Genomic DNA, 18,658 nt, shown 5'->3' on the forward strand with positions numbered 1-18,658 from the left:
ATTGTAGTCCAGATGCTACTTTATAAAAGAATTGTAAAGACATTTAAAATCTCTCTTCCTTCATGGAACAGGATGATTCCTCAAAGCAGAAGTGTAGATCGTATGGAATCTCTAGGTGAAGTGGCAGGTAGAGCAGGCAAGGCCACCAACGATTGTGGACATTGTGCCAGGTCTGTGACCAGTGATCAGCATCCACAACACATAGCCTGGACACGTTCCTAACACCCAAAGTAGCATTCATGCAGTTATAAGTATCATCTAAAATTAGCAACATAATCTCTCAGATTGTGTGTCAGTGTGTGTGTACACATAGGTACGTTTCTGTGTCAAAACCAACTTAGGACAAGCACAAAGGACTTGAAAAGATCAGCAGAACGTGTTAACTGAATTTCCCACACCTGTCAAAGTGTTATTCCACAGTTCTTGTTTGGAAATACCTGGAGGTTATTGTCAAACCTTCTCTAACATCGTTCACCTTTAAACTGGATTGGACCTAAATAAACCTAAAAGGTAGTATTTACAGAGTGCTGAGGAGCAGGTATTATGCAAAGGGCTTTATGAGGAATTATTAATTAGTCATATAATAATATACTTAAGCTTTTCTTTTGTCATGGGATAGTTCACTCTCATTCTGTGTCTTTAGGGTTTTTATGTAATCCTGAATTAAAGGACTTTTGAGATGTCATTAATGACACATAGCTCTACTGACTGAATCCTATATGACCTTCTCAGTCAAAAGGCATATGTACAAAGTTGGCTAAACCTTGTTTGTGACATGGTTTTCTGGCTGTTGTTTAACACTTACATAAGAATAGAATGTTATTCGTTACTGTTTGTTTAGAAAGGCAACTAAAGATAGATTAGTTGACAACAGGCCTCCAAATGGAAACTTTAAGCTCGAGATCATGTATTATGAATTCCTGAAATACAACAGTGTAAAATAAGACTGCATGAATGACAAAATATCCCTCTTTACCAGGGTTTTCTAGGTGACGTTATGATACCACTTAGGTTTTAATCTATATGTCAAATGATCAATAATTTTCAGTGGAAGTAATGTAGGAAAATAAACTGTAAATGAAGTCAAAGAATCAAAAATACCTAGGAATGTGCCCATAACCTGCATCGGTGGTAATGAAGCTTACACAGAGGACAGTGAAAGGGAGGTCAGAAAGGAGCTAAATAATTGATCTCCATGTCCTAAAATTAGACCAAGGAATTTGATCTTAGCAGACTATGAGTAACCTCTGAAAGATGCAGAGATTTGATCCAACAGAAGCAGAATGGTGTCTCATGCCAGCCTCCTCCCAGGCAGGAGAGGGTGGAAGAAATCACAGGTCAGCAGATCTTCACAGTGTCTAAGTCCTTTGACTCTTTTAGTGGGTTGGGGTTATGAGGCAATTCAGCAAGACCTAATGAACAGTTCCTAGCAATTACAGAAAGTCAGAGGTGACTCCAAAAATGTTATTTTGAATAAGTTACAGAGATTCAATCCATTAACCATAAGAAGAAAGGCAGCACTTAATGGAATCGAATTCTATAGTGATGGGAAAAAGTTAGGGTCTTTTATAAGGAATCAACATATTAAGAGGTTTCTGAGTTTCCTGAAGTCCCGAGTCACTGCTCTTATTGATCTTACTTACAGGAAAGACCACATGAACGCATGCAGAATTCACTGGTGGGTATAAATGAGAAATGTTACTTTTCAAATGACTGATATAAAGATTTTGTAAATAGCTTTTTAAGTTGCTAGGAATTTTCATACAGCTTTTAATATATAAAGAGATTCCCTAGATACAGATGCTGTGTGCATGTGAATTTTTTATGTGACATTTTTTTCCCACACTTTTTGCCTCATGTCTACATTCTTACTGTTTCCTATAACTTAACCTCAGTTTGGAATATTCTGATTTAAATACTTACAATATATCACCAAAAAAAAAACCCTTGGGAATCTTGGTGATCCAATCAGCATGGTAGTGCAGGAACTCCAAGTAATACATGAATATTTTCTATTCACTGTTTCTCTCAGGATTTTGAATCCTCATTCTAAGATTGCAGAATGAGTTTGAATATAGCTGTTATTAACATAGAGTGGTTAGTAGAGATCTAAATTGGAAATGCTAATAAATTATAAATTACTATAAAGCATATTGAATTAGTGTGTGTGTGTGTGTGTGAGTGTGTTTTGTGTGTGTGTGTATGTGTGTGCTAGGGATTGAACCCAGGGCCTTGTGCATGCAAGGAAAGCACTCTATCAACAGAGCTGTATATCCCCAGCCCTGAATCAGTGTTTTCAATGACTTGAGAATCTCAGTCTCATTCTGAGACATATGGTAAGGCACTTTTGGATTCTTCCATGAATTTCCACTTCTAGCTGCCATTCTTGAAAAAAATATTTAACAGTTAATTTTATGTCTGTATTTTTAAACCAAACCTAAAGTTTTGTGATGATTGATTTATTTCTACATTTTTTCCTTCTTATTAATATTTATCAAAATAAATGAGCTCTGAATAACTGAGTCCTGTGGTTGATTAATGCATGTTTCTCACATAGAGTATAAAATCTAATATATTCACAGTAATTAAAAAATCTAAAAGAACAAAGCATCACCTATGCACACATACATGGAAGATAATTATGTAACAGAAAGAACCAACAGAACAATTTCAGCCTAGTGTCCTATGCAGAGCCTCAAACAGGGTTAAAAATGAGAGTTTCCTCCCTGAAAATATTAATTAAGAAAATCCTCATTCTGTTAAAAGATTAAAGCCTATATTCTTAGTGGATCAATATATATAGCAAGACTTATTTCTTGCTCATGTCAAGGGTCGGGGTGTTTTCTGAAGTTCAGGATTCTCTGATGTCTGTCCTTTTATACCAGCTCCGTGAGACTGTCTCCACCCCTTCTTGAGAGCAGAAGTGGGATGCTCCCAACCTCAGACCCTCCTTTTCCATATTTGTAATGCTGGGTCCTATAGTAAGCCCCCAACCCCCCTTCAGGGTCATCATGAGGGTAGTTTAACCATCTGTCTCGTGTTTCTGCAGCTTCCCCCGATTCCTATCACCATGGCCATCGCTCTCACCCTGAAAACTCCAGCCAGCGAACGCGTTGGTGTTGTTCACCACATGGTCTCTGCCGCCACTACTCAGCTCTGCCATTGTAGTGGAGCAGCCACGGAGATATATAAACAAATAGGCATGACCGTTTCCAATAAAACTGTTCAGAGAAGCAGGAGGCCAGTAGGGGACCCTGGTTTTGCTGACACCTCCTCTATATTCTTTTTTATTCTCTATTACTAAATCACGTCTTTATGATTTTAGCCAACCCTCTTAGAAAAAAATTCTGATTTGTCCAGTTTCTAGGTCTGACTTGCTTTTCATGCTTCAAAAATTCTGCCATCTGACTTTCACCCCCAGAGTTTCCTGAAAGCATCTTGCCAAGGGTGGCTTGCTGAATGCATGGCCACAGTCTGGCCCTTGTCACTTGGACTCCCTGTGCTGTGGATGCTGCCCTCTGACAGATTCTGCTTCTTCTTGGCAGCTGTGTCTGTATGAGAATGCCTTTAACTGTTTATGGTTTGAAATCCAAGCAGTGACTAAAACAAAAAGTTTGCTTTGTTCACCAAACCTGAAATCTGAAGTCCTAAGCCCAAAGCTGTGGCAGCTATCCTGCAGCGGCAGCATCTTTCACCTCATGCTCCAGGCTCCACATCATCATTGCTTTTCTTCTCATGTTGGTGGCCTTGCAGAAGCTCCACAGGACAAGAACCCCACCCTACCCAAGACAGAAAGAGAAACAGCTGAGGCCGGCACCCAGAAAACCTTCGATCCCTTTATCAGGAAAGAGAATGTTCCCAGGGATCTGGCAGCAGATTCTACCCAGGAGCCTGGCCTCCGTGTTGGCGTCTCCCAGATGTGAGGGAGCTGGGAGGTAAGGCCTTACTGCCAGGCATGATTCCTCTTTTTCCAAATTTTGGTTTTCCTTGGTAGGAAAAAATACATCAATTTGGACATCAAAATGGACATCAATTTGGTGACCTTCACAGGGACGGGTTTCCTCGCTAAACTCTGCACATGGTGGTGTGTCAGGAGCTTACCTTTGACCCCTCCTTCTGCCTCCTGCATTGTCCTGGCATTAAACCTAACACAAGTGCTGCTGATGCCCCAATTATTCTGACTAAGATTTTAGGAACTTATATCCATCATCTATGGGGGTTTCTCCTTATATATTTCTATGTGTATTTAAAACAAAGAAACAGAGGGCACCCTAACCTTAGTGCCTTTACATTAACCTGCTAATTCTCATGTTTTCCTACGTTGACTGGTTGACTGTGATGCTGTAAAACCAGTCTATGCATGAACTCGGCTTTCCTTCCCTCGCCTCCACCTCCTCCACACAATGCACAAGCAAGTCCATTGGTGGAGCTGCTTGACCTTCCTTGAGGCCATCAACTCCTTTTCTTACCTACTGTCATTCTAGGGACCACCTTCTCAAGTTAAAATCAAACCATTCCACTCATCCTATTGAGAAGTAAACTCACCTGGTTACTCTGCTTTCCATTAACGTTGATGTCTGGATAATCATTTGAGATCAAGTCCTACTGCAGTCCTTCAAGGGTTCATTATGTTGGGCAGTGGGCCCCTCAGCCTACCCTCCACTATCCTGCCCTATCGTTGTATATCTAAAGACTTCTAATTGTCTAGACCCATTGTTAAAACTCCATTTGGTGCACTGGACATATTTACCTGATGTGCACCAGATGTTCTGACCTTCATAGCAGAGATAGTCACTTTACACCCCCGAATCCACTCTGTGTCCTTTGCTCCCCTGAGTGGTGGAGACTCCCAGGGTGGACTCCACTTAACCAGTAGAGGCTATAGATGTTTGCCCTTTTCACAAGGGGGCGGTTTGTCTGGGTGTAGATTGTGCAAATGTCTCACCTTTTCTCTCACCTGTGCACACGACTCGCAGGCACTTTCTCTTCCCAGAGCAGGGTATTCCATGTGTGCTTTCAGATCCTTGCACATGGTGTTTTCACTGCATGTACACCTCTAATTTTACTGGACTTGGAAAATTGTCACCTTTCAAAAGCAAAGACTGCTGCATGTCTGGGTAAGAGCTTGAAGCAGATAATCAGATTTGCAGATTCAAACCCACCCCCAGCCAGTCATTCAGGTTCTTCCCACAGAAACAGAACAAAAAGAAGAATATTCTTTTCCTCATGAGCCTATATTTCCTTCCTGTATGGCTCCCATCAACTTTAAGGATGCATGATTCTCTTCAATTAAAAAATAAAAGTGAAAGAAGCACCCTGAGTCCTATTCCCTACTCACCCTACCGTGTCTCAACTGCCTGTCAACTGTTTATACCCATTTTTTAAAAAAAAACAGTCTCCTCTCCATTTCCATCTCAGCAGCTCCTGTTGGCTCTTCTACCTTCTGCACTCTGTACTTCCACCCTGACAATGCACTCGAGTGATTAGCTATATGGGTGGCTCAAAAGGCAAGAGCCTCTCTTTAAGTCCTCAATTTACTGAAGAAAGGTTCTATTGACATGTGACTTTTTGGATTATTGCAAGCTTCATAAAATATTACCATGCTTTGGCTTCAAGAACCATAATTGCATTATTAAAAAATATTGTTTTCTGCCTCTATTGCAGGTTGACCTCTACTTTTAAAATCTGCTCCTTCACAAATTAATATTTAACTAACTGAATTATTTAATATTTTCACTTGGGGTTCTCAAGATCTACCACAAATGGAGCATCCCCAAGGCAAATCTCATGAATTTCAGGCCTTGCAAATGAAACAATGTCCCTGTGAGTTAGTTTTCCAATGCAGCACTCATAGGAGTGGGGCCTAGAATGTGTGTTCTTTTTAGCTGGTGTCTTTCACTCAGCACAACATTCCTGAGATTCATTCATGTTAAATTTATTGCTTGACCTTTTTTATTGCTATGTAGTTATTCATTGTATTAATATACCAAATGTTGCCTATACTACATAAAGTTCTGTAAAATTCCCATATAGTTTTTTCTTTGTACATATGCTTTCATGTCTCTCAGAAAAAATACTTAGCAGTGAGTTTCTAAACATGTGGCATGTGCAAATTTAACTACATTTGAAAATGCAAAATTTCCAGGATTTTCACTTACATAGATGCTAATAAGTTAACCTATAAATGCTTTGTAGATGCAGGTAGAAGACATGATACTTTGGGTTCAGGAAATAAAGGACTTTTTTTATCCACATTACAGCAAATAGCATGAAAATGATGTCTGTGTTAGTTTATCGTATCCTCCATGTTCCATAGAGAGGACCCCGAGAGCCCAGATGGATGCCCAAACATTGCAGAAGAGGAACCACAAACTTTGGGAATCTTGAATTTTAGAGTAAGTAGTTTGCAAGCCCGAACCTTTTCTTGAATAACATTTCTTTGTTCCTCATAATTGCTTCCTACAAAGGTAACTGAGAAAAGTACCAGGAAAAGGTCACTGTGAAACTTTCAAAAATGTGGCATAGAAGGAGGGACACATGGAGTAGTTTCTCAACAGTTGGATAATTTTCCTTCCCTTAGCAATGTGGAAAAATTCTTTAATTGTATTTACTCTAGTTTGTGTTTATTCATCTAAATTTCTCTGAAGGATAATGATGTTGATCTTCTTATTTTAGTATTGGCCATTCACATATCTGTTTTTCTTTTGTCACATGTATATTCAAAAGTTATTTTAAATTCAATTTTAGTTTCTTATTTTTTCAGTTTCAAGGGCTCCTTACATTGTGGAGTATTATGTCAGATATGGCATTATAAAATTATTTCCCTCAGACTATAGCTTATTTCTTTCATGGTCCCAGTGATATCTTTTGAATAGCAAAATTTTATCTTGATGAAACGTAATTTTTTCCTTTTTTTATGCCTAGTGCTTTTGTGTACTATTTTTTTTTATTCCAAGAGTTTGAACACTTTTTCTTTTCTTTCTTTTAGAAATGTTCTCTGTTGAATTGTGTATGACTTTTGCATAAGGTGGGAGGTTTCACTGAGACCATTTTCTTCATGTTTATATCCACTTGTTCTATTAGCATTAATTAAAAGACTCTCCTTTTCTCATCCCCTCTCTATATAATTATCTTTATCTTTCTCCCCATTGAATTGTGATTTTTGTCAAAAAAATCAAATATTAGCGTATTTCCATTTTCCCTGTATTCTCTCTAGAGTCTGAAAATGGAAACCTCAAGCCAATATCATACTTCTTGAGTGCTATTATATCTAAAGTGTTATAAACAGGTAGTATTTGATAAGCTCTACATCACTCTATTATTTTATTATTAACGTTATTAGTAGTTGTTTACAACAGAAAGGCTAGTTCCACAGCAGCTATGTCACCATAAATAAGGATGTTATTACCTATCTATTCACAATTTGATCGTTTTTCTTTCCCTTAGTAAATTAAAGTTTGCCACAAATTAATTGCTGTTACTCCCACTGAAATATGGACAGTATTTCCTCTCACTTTGAATGTGGGCTCATTTCAGTGACCTCTTATCCTAAAGAATGTTGGGGAAAGTGATGGTTGGAGACTTCCAAGACTAGATCATATGAATTGCTGCAGCTTCTTTTCAGCTTTCTTGGCACACCTTTTCTTGGAGCAACTTTTGATCCTGACCTGCCACCTGCAGAAGTCCAGCTACCCCAACCCTGCAGTACTGGAGAGGGTATATGGGGCTGTCCTGATCTGCCCTTCCAGCTTAGCCTAGAATTCCAGCTAGCCTGCGAAAACTTTGCCCACTGGAGAGTCGAACGGTGGACCTCCAGGCCAACTGCCAGCTGATTGTTCCTTTGACTTCTAGAAGAATCCATGGGCAAATACATCTCTGCAAACAAGTGGAGCAGAATTACTGTTAGCAGCTGTCAGGTAGAAGTGGCTCTTGTATGTCAGGTTTGGGTGGAAGTTTTCAGGGTCTCTTATTAAGAGCTTAACATGCTGCTTTGCTTCTTCCGATCAGGTTCCCCAGCTACTCCAGAGGACATTTAAGATCACACCGACCAGGGCTCAGATCAGGAGTCTCCCTTTACAATCTATAAAACACTGTATCCTATTGGCAATGTTTCTGTCATTCAACCTTGTCATCCCTATAGCCAGAGAAAATCCTGCCAAAGGCCATCCCATCTCTGCTACCAAAAAAAAAAAAAAAAAAACATAATTAAGTTTCTGAGCTTCTCCATATTGCATGCTATGTATACACCAAGGGTAATTTTTCCCACATCTGAATGGATTGGGGGAATTCAATGACATGAGGTATGTTAAAATAAATGTACTAAATGGCATTCAGGATTTGCTCAATAAATGCTAGCTATTGCTATTATGAAGACTGGATAAGAAACAGTAAAGGTATGTGTCACATAAAAGGGTCAAATCAATGCCAGTTTCCTTTTTTTTTTTGGTTTGTTTGTTTTTCCCCCTTCTAGAGAACTTATTTTTTAAAAATATTTATTTATTATAATTTGTTATACATGATGGCAGAATGCAATTCATTTCATATTACTCATATAGAGGACAATTTTTTAAGTCATTGTACACAAAGTATTTTCACACCATTTGTTTCTTCATACATGTACTTAGGGTAATGATGTCTAACTCATTCCACCATCATTCCTACCCCCTTTCCCCCACCCTTCCCCTCCATCCCCTTTGCCCTATCTAAAGTTCCTCCCATGCTCCCCCTGCCACCATCACCATGGGTCAGCCTCCTCATATCAAAGAAAACATTTGGCCTTTGTTTTGGGGGGGTATTGGCTTACTTCACTTAGCATTTTATTCCCCAATTTCATCCATTTACCTGCAAATGCCATGATTTTATTCTCCTTTAATGCTGAGTAATGTTCCATTGTGTGTATATATACCAAAGTTTCCCTATCCATTAATTCATCTACTGAAGGTCTTCTGGGTGGGTTCCGCAATTTAGCTGCTGGGAATCGCGGTGCTATAAACATTGATATGGCTGTCTAGTATATAGAAAACTGTCTGTGCACAGTCTCAAAGAGCTCATGGCTCACTAGTTTATACAATTTAGAGTCTAATCATGGCTATGGTTATAGTTGTTTTTAAAATGCAAACATTGTTGAGATGCTAGCTAGTTACTTGTTAAATAATTTTATTTGTAGGAATTTAAAATTCTGTCACAAAAGACCCAACAGCTTCTCAACTACAAAGAATTTAGTATTGCCTTGGTTTTTTTTTCTAAATTCAAAATTAAAATAATTTGATTACTAAATAAACCATTGACAGCATACTACAAAAAATGCCATTGTATTTGAAAGAGCTATGTGTTCCATTGTTTCATAGAGGTGCACTAAGGACACAATTTTTATCAAAGATACTGAGGGGAAAAAAATGAAGGGTGGGGAGGGACAAGGCCAAATATCAAATGCAAGTTTTGTCATAAGGAACCTTGTCCAATCAGTCTGATATATTTAGTGGACCATATTTGCAAATCATGAATTTTTCACTAACAATAGTATGGAGTGTGTAAATGTTTTCCTCTGTAGGAAGATTTTGATTCATTTTGCTGAGTTTAGGGAACTTAGCTTAGTTGCTACCTTGCACAGAAAAGCACATGGTAGCATGCTCACATTTAGCACAGAGTTTGCATGTACAACAATTGTAACACTGCTACCTGCAACTGCCATTTATTGCATTCAATCAATTATACCCACATCATCAATGCCCAGCACTAAGAGCAGGCTGGCTGTTCACGAAAGTGCAATCGGCATGTTCATCAATCTACTTCCTGATCTGCTTTAAGGGAGGGATTCTTTGAGGACTCCCTCGAACAGGCTCCATGATGTCACTTACTACCAGATTTTGTGAAGTACAATGCAATTCTTGCTAATAACCACCTAATGCAAATTTTCCAGTGATCTGTAAAGAGAGAAAAGTGATGACAATCAAAATGTGAACTTATCTCAAACTTATTATAGTGGTTAGTAAAATTAGATTCTTTCTGAGGACTGAAGCCCCCAAAGTTTCACAAATACATCTATCTGTAATCCTTCCCTCCCCAAAGCCATTCTTGAATGGGCAAGGTATATCATTCCCCACAAGACTGAATCTCATTGGTATTGTGTTGTCCTTCTTTACCCAGTTTGTGATACCTTGAGCCGATGGGATTCAGACTTACATCTAAGTCAAGTGCTCAATGTTGATCCTTGTGTTTGGGTTTTGTTTCTTTTTTACCTCTGTTTTTATTGTTGGAGCCTCCGTCTGTTGACCGTTCACCCATTTTATCTTCAGAGGGAATCATGGAAAATACTATACTCTCCTTGATTCTTTTATAATATGTCAAAATAAAAAAAGATGAACTACAATCCCTGGACATGAGAACGCATAGCCCAGTGAAGAATACAGAAATTGAGAAAGGAAGGAAGGAAGGAAGGAAGGAAGGAAGGAAGGAAGGAGGAAAGGATAAGTATTTTCTGCTGCTTTGAGAAAGTTGTATAAAAGCTTACGGATGAGGCAAAAAGAAAAAGAGAAAATCGACAGGGATGGGGATGAAGGTGGCTTGACAGAGGAGGTGAACTGAACCTGAGAAATAATAAAGGACCACAGAGACAATGAAAGGAAGGTTGGTCTGAGAGAAGGCAAGAACAAGCAGTATTAGCTATACAAATGGTTAAAAGATAGGTTGGTTGTAAGTTTCTGGAAACTAACAAGTAGGAACTAGCAGTGGGGTTGAACATGGAATGAAGGTAAGTGGACATTTAGTTTATTTTCCAAATTGGATCGCATTTGAGTATCTATGTCATAGTAACTTGCATAGACCAGAAGCATCTTAGGCAGGCTAGGACACAGAAGAGAAGGCAGAGAGATGAAGATGAGGAAGAAGAAGATTCTTACAGTCTGAGAAGAAGGACTTGACATGCCACGTCAAGGTGGAGGGAACATGGGTCAAGGAGCGCAGAATGCCCCTGGAAGCTGATAATGACCCTGGGCATCACTGTTGGTTTGGAGATTTGGAGAAAACTTGACACAATGGGCATAGGTGATGATGAAGGTGGTGAAGATCATGATTTAGAAAAGATGGGCTTAGAAGGGCAGGGGGGAATGTCATTTCTTGTAGAGGACCACTTATGACTGTGCTTACTTGCTGAGAAGTCCTCTCTGAAGGAGTCATTGCAGATAAAGCAGTGGAAAAGGAGCAAAGTTCTGAGGCAGGTGAGAGGGAATGATCTCAAAGACATAGGTAGATATGTGGGGCCAGGCAGAGTGGCCATGTATCCATTTCATTTCTGCTTATGCTGTCAGATGCCAAATAGACCCCTTTCCTCACCCTACAGTGAAGGCTGGCCATGTGACTGAGCTATATCCATAGAAATGACATGGGGCATGTGATGGGCTAAATCTTTATGACTCTGGTGTGCCCCTGGCCCTCCTCCTTCTTCCCCTAGAGAAGGAAGAGGCTGCAGCCACAGAGTGAAAGAAAGCAGGGCCCCTCAGCAGAACCAACTAGAAATGCAAAGTTGGGATGGCATTTGAGCAAAAACCCACTCCAGTTTGGTTGCAACTTTGTTGTTACGTTAGACTGTGTATTTCCACAGCCTTGGCCACATAACCCTTGTGCATGTGAAAGAAGAGGAGCCAGTAGGAAGGAGGTGAGGGAAACTGTGAGAAAAGGGAAGGGGTGTTAGTGGAGACCAGGAGGAGAGATGGAAACAGTCACCTCCTGACATTCCAGAGGTGCAGGAATGGAGGTCCATGGTGGGGAGCCCTAAAGCAGAGGGCCTGGGAGGAAGAGTGATTGTGAGTCCTGGAGGAGGAAGCACGGGGGCATAGGATTGCAGAAGAGAGCTCAAATTTCCAAGCCAAAGCTGAGCAGAACTTGGATGCCTGACATTTATGGTGACACCATGCCTCAATGTTTCTTACATGTGTCGATTACATGCTTTGGATGAAAGAGGCCAGAATTAATGAGCTTTTAAAAGATATTTTTATTAAGGCATTATTACATAGCCTCAGTAGCCAGGTCTGCTTGTTTATTCTAATGCAAAGATATTCCCAAGTTTTCTACTCCAAGGACATTCAGTTTGAGTTACTTTCTTGACCGTTACTATGAATATATGTAGGTCTTCCCTAATGTCACAGTGCAACTTGTCATCTCCAGAGGCAATCTCTGTGATAGGTAGAAATGAATAATAAATTACCTGACCCAGATAAAGATCTTCCTGTTTCTCTGATTGCATTCACCAGCCACAAACCAAGATTCCTTGCACAGATTACTCAGACTGTAAATACTTCACAAACCTCAACGGTATGAATGACTATATTGAGCAGATTTCCTAAGTTTAGTAGCAAAGTACTACATTTCTGTGGAAGGTAGCATTTTGTAAAGTATACTCACAGGAGTCCATAAAGAATGAATTTGGTATAATGGAGTTCATATAGAATGCGTTCAAAATGCCCAAATAGAATGTGATATTAATTTTCTAATTTACAGTCACTCACATAAACTTAAAAAAACACAAGCAGCTCACCGTTTAAAAAAAAACAAACTGCTAAATTATTAAAATGAAAACTGATACTTATTTGTTAAAAATCATCCAGTGTATTTTATTTTTATATGGCAGATTATACTCTATGGTACTGTGCTAAAACCTGCACATTGCCAGTTATCCAGGCTGCTAACAGAGCATTCCTAAAGCAGTACATAAATACAAAAATTATTTCCAAATATGTATTAAATTGCAAATTCACAGTTTAAGTAAATTAAATAATTGAAACAAGTGATTTATTTTAATAAAAAACTTAAACTTCGTTCAACAGTGTTGGTAAGACCAAGGCTAACTTTGGTGAGGCATTTGTTAATTTATAAGATTGTATTAAATTTATCTGAAATGAAAGAATCTTAGTACAATCTTCCACTTCTGGAAATATGGGAGATGGAATAGGTACTCTAACTGATCATCCCACATTAATAATAAAACCTTAAAAGTCTTGGAAAATGCTTTATATATGAATCATTGCACCAAAAAGGAAATAAGAATTATGTGTTGAAAACTAACTGGAGAAAGAAACTGGGAAGGGAAGTAGAATTCTCAAATACGTTTGACCTAGAGGATCTTATCCCCCCAAAAGTTGAATTTCAAATTGGTTTGCACACTGTTAGACTTTATGAAAAATGCAAAACCACCCAGGGATCTTAAAAATGATGGGGATCTATTGGAAGTTCTTCTAGAAAGTTGGACCCCAAATACTAAACCCTCAGCATAATCATGAACTGAAACTAAATCAACCATTTCTTCAGGTGAAACAATGAAAGTTATCAATAAACTTGACACTGAATGGAAGGCAAACCCATAAACATATGCACAGACACAAACCTCCCACTAATCCTTTAAGAAAAAGGAAAAGGAGAAAGAAAAAGTTGGACCTCACATATCCTTACATGATAAAAATAAATAAAAACGTAACACAACAAACCAGAATTTCCTTTACAGCTGGCATAAGCATGCAAATCCTCTTTGGTGGATTTCACCTGCATTATTCAAACACTGCAAAGGCTGCTCCTAGGAGTTAGCACTCACAGTCAACCTTTACTAAAGAGGAGAGCAATCCCCCACAGACTGTAAATGTAGTGTTTAAAATGTTTACAAAACTAAAACACTAATTTCAAGTTATGATCAAGAAAAAATAATATGAAAAGAATAAACAGGCTGACTTTTAAAGGAACCAAAGAGAATTCCTAAATATAAGGGAACAAATGGCTTCTGGTGTGATACCAGACACAACTCAGAGCCTCAGGGTGGACAGAGCTGAGGAGGTCACCTGGAGAGGCACACTCCAGGAAACGGGAGCTCTGCAGGAGAACCTTGCACTTGAAGAAAGAGGGCGAGGGATCAGCCGGCTCCCCCTGGAGATCTGAAACAGGCCAGAGAAAATTTCATCATACCTGAGAATTATTTTGAACTGATGGATGGCAGTGATCAACCCCTATTAACTGACCCAGGGCCAGGATGGAGGCAGAGATGGTGGTGGAGAAGCGGGCAAGGACTGGGGAGGTTGGAGGGAAGAAGACCCATAAGACAGGTGAATTCAGGAGTTTGGGGCTGAGCAAGGAAGGAAGGAATCAGCCAGGAGCCTTGCAGAGAAGACTCTGGTGTGGGGCAAGGCAGACGCCATTCAAGGAAACCAGAGCCCCTCTGTGTCCCAGTTCACGTTTAAGGAGATGCTCCGCATCTATATGTTCACAAATTTTATTTTTAATCCATGGCTGTTACCAAGCTCTGGATTTCACATTCTTTCTCTGTGCGCTGGTTGAAGTGGTTCCACAGTTATTTTCAGGCTCTCAAATGGTCCTCTGAAAACTTGAGGCAGCATTTAATTAAATCCACTCTTCTTATCTTTAAACCAATGAAATTTCTAAATGCATGTAATTCCCAGTGAGCCAACTCCCGGGCTCAGCCTCTGACTTGACCTGCGGGGCTGTTTTGGGGGGTTGGCACCTGTGGCCTGTGCTCTGTGCTGGCCACCTCTTCTCAGGCTTCCTGTTGAAGGAATTGCCTACTGAAGGAATTGCCTACTTGTGGAAGCAAAGTCCCTGATGGGGGACTTGAGAACTGATAGGAAGCTCCAGGAAGCTGTGTGTCTCATCCCTGACTGCTCTGTCTTGGGCAGTGTAGCCCTTGGTTTCTGACTGAGGCAGCAGAAGGGGAGAGAATAACCAGAGTTCTCTCTGAAGACCTGCAGACAAGCAGGCTGAGTTTTCACTGCAATGCTAGAAAGGAAAGGAGGCATTTCCTATGACTAAGTAGATAAAGTTGATGGTTTGTTTTCTTTTTAATAAAGAATAATGTCTCTATAAACATTTTTTACCAGAATGATAACATTAAGGGATATATGATTTGATTCTGAGTAAAACCCTGTTCCATCATTCCTTCTTCCCAAGGGCCAGAATTTGCCAAGGCTGCCATAACAAAATCCCACAGAGTTGCTTAAAACAAGGGGAATTCTTTGTTTAGAGGTGAGGAGGCTGAAAGTCTGCAATCGATGTGTGCACTGCCTGGTTCCTTCTAGAGTGTCTGTTCTGCTTCCTTGTTTCTGGGGGCTGCTGCCATCCTGGACCTGTAGATGAGTCACTCCAGTTCCACCTTTTTCCATGGCTGCTCTCCTGGGAGGTCTCCAGTGCCTCTTTGAATTCAAATAGGGACACCCACTATATGGGCCCACCCCAAGAGAAAATGGCCTTATTGTAACTTCATGACCTCTCCAAAGACCCTGTTTCCAATTGGAGAGCATTCACAAGAGTGGGACCTTAACAAGTTTCGGGATTTTGTCTTTCTGTAAGAGTTGGGCAATGAGTAAGACCAAGTAAACTTCAAGGCTTCTTCCCATGGTACCGCCTCAGTACCTCAGGACCACCGTATTTCTGGGATGAGGGACAAAGGGGCAGAAGCCTCAGGTCTGGAAACAGTGTGCCTGCTCACCAGAGGGACACAGAGTTGTGTAGAGAACTTGAAACAGAGGTTGATATTTTGATTCTTATGGAGTAAGGGAAATTGTAATTAACAATAATAATTAATTAATTTTAATTAATGATAATAAATTGTCAATAATAATAATAATAACTTATAATTAATGATAATAAAAAACACTTGGAGTAGTACAAGTGACCAGAGCGCTTTTTTTCATTTGTACTAATTAGTTATACATGATAGCAGAATGCATTTCGATTCATTGCACACAAATGAAGCATGGCTTTTCATTTCTCTACCAGAGCACTTTTGGATAACTGAGAGTGGGCAGATACACTGTGGGATTACTCTGCCTTTCATGGGGTAAAACATTTGTCCTAAAAGTGGGGATGGTTTTAAGTAGGCAGTGGAGGGAGGCAGGGAAATTAAGTTTCTAATTGTATCTTTCCTCATTTTCCCGGTAACATAGATATAAAGCAAACTATTAATATAGTTTAGGAGATTAAGGCAATGAGTACAGGGTTAGAGGAGTTAATTAATAGGATGACCAGCTTGGAAATATAATTTTAAATAGCAATCCATTATATTAAATGCATTCTAGCTTTACTATAAAGAGCGCTTTGAAAATAATAAAATCTAAATACGGATAATTCGGTTCCAACCACTTGAACTGACTAAACCTACTCTATAGTGTGGAGGTGGGAGGGGGCAGGAAATGGGGACATTAAGGCGAGGGCGTCTCACTGAGGTATGTCAAATCCTATTAGACCAGGTAATTTCCTTGGCTGGAAACAGGACAGGGCTCCTATTGTCTTGTCTCCCTGCGCTGAAGTCCTTTTACTTACTCTCCATGCTTGTTTCATTTGCAGGTAATTCTATTCCTGTTTCTACATTTGCTGTGCTGGGTCAGTTTTACCTTTGGTTTTACTTAACAATTAGTGTGATGTACACAGTCAATATTTAAAAATGTATTACGGTGTTCTAGGTCTAAGTGCTGGAAGTTGCAAGTTTAATTTTCCTTACTGGATTGTTATAGTTGGTTGTATCTAACTAAGATTTTGAAACGTTTCCCTCTACTCCAGACAACTACGTTCCTTTGAAATTTGATTACCTGCGAAGCTGGACGTGAGGTTGGTTTTCCTTGTAAAATAAACCATTTAATCTGGAATGCGTACACTTCCGCCTGAAACTTGAAGGAAGGGAGTCAGCTTTGGACTGTTTAGACGTTGCATATTTCTATTAACATACTGCAGGTTGGATCTGAAGTTCAATCATCTTTGTCATTACTGACACCTTGAGCATGTAGTTCACAAGAGAACTGCATCCAAGTCTTCTTGTGTTCCCACAGAGAGCTTGGAGGCTGAGTTGACAGGCAGATGTCCGCATCCTGGCATCAGAGCTGGAAAGAGAGATCCATGTTGACGAAGAGCTTTGCCCCAAACCACTCAGTCTCCAGCAAGACCAGTCTAAACTGTTACCCTTAAGAATGTTCAAAAGGCCATGCAACAGAAAGACATTTGACATGCTCACAATAAATTCAGATTACTCCAGGTTCCCTTTCTACCAGATGGGCAGTCCCACTGCCAGCAGGAACTTACTTGTTTCTTAAGGATCAGGCGTGACACAACATTTCATTCAGTTTTTTTTTTCCCCTATTATCTCACCTCCTCTCTTATTTTGAGTTGTTTCTTTGATTTTTTTCTTTCTTTTTTTTCTGGGTTATGATATAATCATTAGAAGTTTGTTAATGATCACTCTTCCAAAATGAATAGTAACATAGTTGCTGGGAAAACCTTACTATCAAAATCCAACTGCATAATAACCAAGAAAAATAAGACACACAAAATAAAAGGTCAAAAGCAGTGGGACAAGTGCTTATAGATATGTTCCATGTTGACCAGAAATCTTAAAAGACCTTTAGTCTAGCGTCCTTGAAATCACTGAAAGATAAAGCAAAAATGCTCTCATTCAGGTAAGAAATCTTAAGTTCAATTATGAATGTAGCAGGTAACAAAAAAAAAAAAAAAAACAGACAGCATGCATTTTCTGTGTTGTTCACATGAACCATCCAGTCAAAGTGTGGCTAAATTCTCTTCATTCATTTTCCAAAATGGTGGATCATTTGCATGATGTGGTCAAAAAGAGACTCTATAGCTTGCAGTGTAAGACATTACCAGTAGGCCAAGAGTTTGTTCAAAGATCATGGTCATTAAGCAACTGATTGGGTATTAGGAGAAATTTTCCTCAGCACTTCTGATAAATTTGAGTTCTTTTTGTGTTTAGGGAAATTTTATTGAGCATGATGAGTTTAATCCATGATGAGTTTCCATGATTTCAGGTCTGGATTATGGGAAAAGACAATACATGTTTTAAGTTTTGTTTCCAACCATAGCATTCTATGAGATTTTTTCGAACAACTTTGCCATTTTAAAAATTGCTGTTGAAATCCTATTGTAAACAAGTTGTTATATGGCATTCTCAAATAAAAGAATAATGGACTATACTTAAAATTTTAGATTATCATTACTAGAAAAAGTAAAGATAAATATTCACTTCTAGTTCATTGACCCTTCAAATCTAAAAAAAACTTAATCTGGAGTTTAATATACTTTAAAATGTTTCTATAAAGAAATTAATCCAATTGATCTTTTAATATGTCATTTTTCAAATCAAAACCTATGAATTGTTGAAGGGGTGCTCTTAATTTTATATACAGTAATAACAAATAGTGGAAGTCTGATAATTTCAAAATCTAAAATCATATATTACCAAAGTACTAGGGAAATGGATAAAGGAAGAAAAAAAAATAATTCACACTTTTACCAAAACAATTGTAGGGAATTTTTGTCGGGCTGCAATTATTCTTCTGTCATGAAAAGTTCTCTCTGAGACATAATGGCCACAACCATTTCATTTTCTAACTTATTAAGCCGTCTCAGGGTGAATTGAGAGTTTCAATTCCAGGTTATGGTTATAATTACTAACTGCAAAAATCCCTGTTGCCTTTCATTAAGTAGTTATAATATTTAATTGAGACTACAGGGTGTCTACACACAGCATAGTACCATACATAATTATCCGTACACATAAAGGAACACCGAGGGTACGTCTAACAATGGAACAGATTATCAAAAAATTACATTTTTAATTTAAGTTTTGACTTTAATCTTTTCAGTGATTAAATACACA

This window comes from Marmota monax, unplaced genomic scaffold (assembly GCF_021218885.2).
Source record: "Marmota monax isolate L192 unplaced genomic scaffold, Marmota_monax_Labrador192_F-V1.1 WCK01_AAM20220418_F8-fsc00026, whole genome shotgun sequence".
Taxonomy (NCBI): Eukaryota; Metazoa; Chordata; class Mammalia; order Rodentia; family Sciuridae; genus Marmota; species Marmota monax.